Consider the following 7269-nt stretch of genomic DNA (forward strand, 5'->3'; position numbering starts at 1 on the left):
CCTAATCAGGTAATGCAGCGTCAACGATGCTTGCTAAGGGCTGCAGCATAACACCACAGGTGGGAGATTGACGGAGGGGGTATAGTGTGAACGGCCAGAACAATGGCAGCATTAGCGACCAACGTAATGTTAGTACTGCAATAAATCATCCACCAACTTTCTGGCCACATCAAGGCACCAGCACTCAGGAAGTGGAGACTGAACGGTACCACACACACCAAAGACTGAGCTCCACAGGAGGGGCTGGTCTGCAGACCACGATGAATGCATGGAGCTGCCAGATGTTGGCCCTTCATAGAACTGATGACAGCATCAGCGCTGAAAATAAATAGGAGGTGAGGTGGAACCAAAATGTGACGAGATACGGATGCAGTTTGTCAAACCATGAGCACCCATTGGATCCTTTGGTGATGAAAGAAGCACTAATTGATTCAAGTCTTGCCAAGCCCCCCCCCCCCCCCCCCCCCACTGACTGAGACAGCTCAAAGGGAACATTTCATCCTATTAGAGCCATAGCTTGTCAATGTGCAAGTGAGAGTAAGTCACAGTAAGAGCAGAGTAACAGAGTTTAAAAAATAAATAAAAATGGAGACGAGTGCCATGGAAAAGCAGTCTAAAAATCACCTCACCAAGGACGTCATTTGTGACAAGATCTGACATTGCATTTGCGTGTGTGTTGTGATCCGATTGCCCCACCTGGGTGAGATGGAAGGCAGCGCTCATGTTTGAAGGTCAGACATACAGTAACAGTTACCATGGAGATGACAAGTAGACCAAAAGAACCAAGAGCAGTGTTGTCACTTTATCAAGGCATCTGTGGGGTGCATAGGTTTGAAATTTGTCTGGTTGTGAAATACCTACACCGTATTCTTGTTTTCTGTATGATTATTTTCCTCTGTGGAACAAATTCCGGATTAGAATACACTCTGTTCATTTGGAACACAATATCGTGAAAGCGAACGTGGGAAGATTATTCTTTCCAAAGCTAAAAATACAATATGATCATTTTAGTTGATGGTAAATGACCAGTATCTCTGGTGACATAATGCACGCTTGGTGAGAAGTGACCCATTAAATGCCTACTGACTGAGCTGAAACGTGAAGACATATTCCCAGATCCCATGTAACAATGGCAAACTAACCCAAAACGTTTATTTGGGTATATTTTGGTCGAATTGTCATTGCCGATTTAAGCACTTGTGTTTAAACTTGTTTTTGTGTTGTGAATCTTTCCTCTTGTTCGAGCAAACCCATCTCACAAAGTGCCGTTGAATGCAGAATGCAATATTTAGATTGACAGCCTTAATCACATTTATCGCATGGTTATTATTGAGCACATCTTGAGTCAGGCGGCAAATTTTAACCTTCCTGAGAAGTTTCCATAGAAACCCGCCAGAGTTCACGTTGATCTAGTGAGTTTATCAAATAGAGGAGAAAAATCATTTGGCAACATGTCATTGGGGACAGAAATAACTATAATGGCTCGGTTGCTGCATCGCTTTGCATTCTCATAATCCTGTGTGCTCGCAGACATTTCAATAAACGTTTGAACCTCCTGAACCACACAGCTTGTACGATTCATATCACATGTCACCTCTCATTCAGAGAGCATTAAGTGTCAGCGCTTTGAACATGGTTCCTAATCTCTTTAAATTTGTTTGCATCCTCTCAGCTAACGCCATTGCTTTTTATACACCTGCCCAGAGGCGAGTTCCGCAATGGAAAATCGTCAAACTGGAAGATCTCCATCAGCTTGGCAGCAGAACACAGTGGAAGTCTTGGATCAGTTTAGGGGATTGGAGCAGCTGAGCTCTGCCATGGAAGGCACGTGAATAAGAGGAGTGTTTAAGGATGGAAGAAGCATGGGGATAAAGAGTGAGAGAGGGCTAATCACATCAAGGGATTAGTGGCTGTCATTAATAGAGGACAAGGAATCTGCTTGGTGACATTCTCAAGCATACTATCTATCTATCTGTCTGTCTGTCTGTCTGTCTGTCTGTCTGTCTGTCTGTCTGTCTGTCTGTCTGTCTGTCTGTCTGTCTGTCTGTCTGTCTGTCTGTCTGTCTGTCTGTCTGTCTGTCTGTCTGTCTGTCTGTCTGTCTGTCTGTCTGTCTGTCTGTCTGTCTGTCTGTCTGTCTGTCTGTCTGTCTGTCTGTCTGTCTGTCTGTCTGTCTGTCTGTGACAATGATTCACAATCACACAGCTGTCTTTCCTTTCCTTGACCAACCCTGGGCAACAGTTATGACTTTGGTTTGTCATATTCTTGCTACCTACTTCATACAGGAAAATAATATTCTTCTCCCCTGAGCGTTTGTGTCTGAGTGTTTGTTTTGGCATGGACCCTCCCTTGAATGATGGCCATTCAGTGGTGAACAAACAAGACATTTGTCTGCATCACCTAAGGGAAGACACAGTGGAAATATGCGTCTGGAGCTTATCCTTTGCTTTAATTTTCATTTTACAAGTGACTCATACAATCCAAACTTTGTAGCAAGTCTTTGAGCATGCTACATACATAAGAGAAATATTGGGATACCTAAATACATCTACAGGAATAAAACAGTGAACACTTCACAATATTTGTAAGATTGAGTTTGTCATTTTCTGTGTAAGATGTGCGTCACCCAAAATGTATTTTAATCCTAAACTAAAATCTGAGTTTTCACCTTCAATGTAGGCCAACAATCAACAAGCATGTCTGCAAAGGGAGGCAGAAGTTGTCGCGCAACAGCTCATGGCTGCTTTACCAAGACAACCTGCCCGCTAAAAATGCCCTGAGCATCCGACAGTTCCTGGCCAAGAAGAGCATCACTTCACGGGAGCAAGCTCCCGGGGTTCTGTATGATATTTTTATGCCTCTTTCCCATGATCAAGAAAGTCATCAAGCGGACCGGTTTTGAAGACGTGGATGGCATCAAGATGGCCATGGATCCAGGAAATATCCTCCCTGGCGTGCAGGACATTGTGGCATGGGTAGGCTGGATAAGTGTGTTAGATTTAAGGAGGATTATTTCAAAGGGGGAAATTTGTAGTTTGCCTTTTGTGACACCAGGCTTGGACTGACAACTGAACAATGTCGTATTCACTGCAGTCTATTTTAAGTTTTGATCAAATTTAAAGTTGGACAATTCAACAAAATATTTGAAATTTTGCTAATGTGAAAATCTGTTTCAACAAAGAAGTGTGGTCCCCCTAACGTAACGATATAAGGAAAAACAACTCAGCAAAACGTTTAGGAGTAAGCAACATGCCTGCATTATTGTACTAACAAACATTGTTCCCATAAATGCCAATAGTTTACATTTTAAAGTCATTCTAATGGAAATGACTATTTTAACACCCCTCCCACCCCCCAAAAAATAAAAGGTTTGCTTTTTATTTACTATATCTCGTGAGATTATTTAAGTCATCATGATGATCTCTGCAGACATGCAGGAATGTCATATTAAGTGATCGTGGCAAAAGGCACAATTAACTTTACTTCATCAGTAAAAAATGGTCCTGGTTTTAGCACAAAGGTACTGACATCCCAATTTGAGCAGCAGACACAGCTGCATTTCCATTGTATCGGTTTACAGTCATGGAGTTTCACAGCAGTGGCAAGTAAAGCAAAGACACATTGTACCAACAGATGTTCCAGACACTCAACGGAGGTGCAGCGACCGTGCCACGAAAGCATGGAGCACATACAGATACAGGCGCTAGAGTCGGAATCTACATGCAAAGTAAAGTGTCGACAGTGCTGGAGAGTTCCCAATAAGGTTGTGTAATTGATGTTTTCTCTTGTGCTTTGGAATGCCTACTGGCAAACCTGGGGCAACTCCCACAGAGCTGCACTAAAACATTAAAAATCATATCTGTATTTATTGGATACACTAAAATGAGTGATTCTCAAAGTGTGGTATGCATACCATTGGTATTATGTGGGCTCCTTCTACTGTGGTGATATGCGAAATAATTGCGGGATTAAATGTTCAAACTAAAAAAGTCAAATTAAAAAGCCGACAAGCGCCATATAAAAGACAAATACAGAGCCATGCCTGTAGCAGAATCCCAATCATGACATTTATTGTCGCTAGAGCTCCTAACCCCGCAAATTCAAACAACCATGAAGGAAAACTCAACATAAACATTTATTTGCAGGGATTGACAAATGCCATATGTTTCAGAATAAGGTCTGCAGATTCTCTGCAGCAATGACTGATGACGGACTCGTTGCAATCAATGTGACTTGTTTGTCACCCTTTGTTTTTTGTTTTTTTTTATTTTTGTTTTTTGTTTTTACAATACCTATCATATTATTATATATTCTATTATGTAGTATTGTTTGGCACTGTTTGGTTTCACAATCAAAGGATCTCTATGACCTCTTTGAAAGACCTCTTAGATTGACCTTAATATATATTATCATAGAATGCTCCAAATCAACAATTATGAACTTTGCACCATATATAATATTAACAACAAAAACAACAAAAAGAAAAATACATAATTTTAGTTAATTCAGAAAAAAAAAAATCACCATAACAAAATCTGCATTTGAACTGTTGGATTTCTCAGGTACTTTTCAGCTACAAAACATTTGAACTTAATATTTTATAGTTTGTTTTCAAACATTTATTTAAGTCAGATTTTTTTGGAAGTGTCTTGTTTGCGGAATTCATTAAAATTGAATAGTTATTTAATTATTTTTTTATATTACGCACGCACACAGACACACACGCACACACACACAGAGTGACAGGGTGTCTGTCAACTGTGTGCTCATGATGACATCCTATCCCCTCGTGTTCTCTGGCATCACTGTTGAGGGAGCAAAAAGAGCGATCCCTCCAAACGCTCTCTAAGATTAAGGCTTTGTGTTTTACATGTGTTATCGTGGCTTCCCTTCGTTATCCCCCTCACTTTTGTCTCAGCCTCCCCCCTCTAATTAGGATCGTGTCCCTTTCATTCCTTCGTCTCTGCCTTTCTTCCACCTGTGAGAGCGACAAGAAGAGGAGCGCGTGGAGAGAAGAAATGGGTGAGGAAGAAGAAGAAGGAAGTAACGGGTAGAGGAAAGATGAAAAGCCCGCCACACCGAGCTGGTGGCGGAGCGTTGGGGAATGCGGCGTCTGAGGAGAGGATGAAGGCGCTTGTCACATCGCATCACAGGCGCACACACACACACACACACTGAAGCGCACACAACCTGTGGTGCAGCAGAGCCACGGAGGCCCGCTGAGACCAGCTTTGAAACGAAGAAAGCACAAAGGGAATGAAAAAGAAGAAAGAAGAACAAGCAAGAAGCATCCACTGTGTTGGATGCTTCATTTTGACCCATATTTGTCCTGACACATTAATCAAACAGTTGTGAGGAGCCCAACAAATCTGTGACGGCAGGGCGTCGGAGAAAATATCCAAACAGATCCCACCCAACAGCACAAGTGGTTGCGTGTGCTTCAATTCGTAATTGCACATTTAAATTTAAATAATCATTTGGACTTTTTTTTTTTTACTAGAAATGTGAATTGCTCCAACAACTCTCACCTCATGCTCTCTTGGCCTCTTTCTTTCCTGGCTCCCAGCTTCACCCCCCTCCTGCCTCCCATGATGCCCGATGCCTGCAGCCAGGTTCAGAACTGGCTGTCCCCTGGCCCACACTGTGGCTTCCTTAGATGTGTATCTGGAAGGTGGGGGCAGGCTCGCGCTGCTTCTCTGAGTGCGGTCAAGTTGTGTTTACATCTGTCTGGCCCTGGAGCCTGGAACCTGGAGCTTTGCGCCAGTGCATCCTGGATAACACCCAGTAGACTGCAGAAGAACCTAGGGATCGACTCTTACTCATGGCACAAACTTACCTACGCATGAATAGCCTACAGTTTGACGCAGCCGTGTGTCACTTTGCATAACCCTCTCCAGTATTGTGGCTGTCTTAAGTTAAACACAATGATAAATTCCCATAGCAAGTAACAGATGAAAAGAATCTATTCGAGGGCCAAAAAATTGCCATTATAAAACCTCTATTGTACATAAAGGCAAGATTAAATTATTATTTCAACATTCTTCTTGACTGGCAGCGCTTGTTTTTTCTCAAAACTATTCATAGGTGTGGATGTGAGATTGAATGCTTATTAGTCTTTCATGTCCGTCGGTTGACTGGCGACAAGTCGAGCGTGTAGACATGTACGCTCAAAGTCATCTGAGATGGGCTCCAGCTCACCCGCAACTTTAATGAGGATAAGCGGTATAGAAAATCGACGGATGGATGGATGGGCTTACCCGATCCTATTGTCAGTTTTTGACCTCCGGATTTTCTTGGCAAATCTCACACCACTTTGAAAAGCCACTTTTTTTTTTTTGTATTGGCCGATACATCGCGCTCTTTCCCAGTCTTGCCAGTATTGCCAGTCTTCTCATGTGAGGGCAACTAAGGAGATTTTCCTGCATGTTAGCAAAACTGCAGATTGTTTTTTTTTCTGATTGAATGTCTACAGTTGGGATTTATTTGTCTGAGATGTGTCAAGCATTCACTAATCCACCAGAAGCAGCAAAGAGGAAAGAGAATTGAATAGCAGCGCTGCTGTATGTGACAAACAGTGTGATCTGCCTTTTGTTTTTAGGAACTGATGAATATGCATGTGGTCCCACGAGTGACAGAGTTTGGGGTGGGGGAGCTCAGAGGAGCATGTTAAACAATGGAGTTACATCTCTGACACGCATCCACCGCAAGGCTGGGATTAAAGTCAGCACAGTGAGCCATGCGGAGAGGAAGAGGGGAAATGGATAGAGATGGAGAGCGGAGCGATAAGGAACGCATTGGCTGCTTATCTAATGAAGAACGGAAGCCTCGGGGAGGCGGGAGATGAGCAGGCAGGCAAGGGTGGCAAAAAGATGGGGAGGAGGGGGATGTTCGTCAATCTGATGTATTTAATTTCTTTTGCTGTTAGCGAATCATCAAGGGGATGATCCAAGAGCAGATCAAAAGATGGAGTTGGGGAAGGAGCGAAAAGCAGATTAATGTATCGGAACAAAGGAGGAGTCCCTCCAAGATGATCGCGACGCTTCTTTCTGCACCCCCACCTTCTCACTCTATGCCTAGTGTATTTTTTTCCTCACTCTTTATATATCTTTAAGATGTACAGAAAGACATAAACAGCGGGCAAAATGTCCACACTCCTGCGTCTTGTTAACAAATTCAGTTACTAACACGCTTGACTTGAGGGGACTGATTCTTTAGACAAATCCAAAATGTACCCGCATTTTATGTGCTCCATCGCTGTTCTGTCATGCGGA

This window comes from Syngnathus typhle, linkage group LG1 (genome assembly GCF_033458585.1).
Source record: "Syngnathus typhle isolate RoL2023-S1 ecotype Sweden linkage group LG1, RoL_Styp_1.0, whole genome shotgun sequence".
NCBI lineage: Eukaryota > Metazoa > Chordata > Actinopteri > Syngnathiformes > Syngnathidae > Syngnathus > Syngnathus typhle.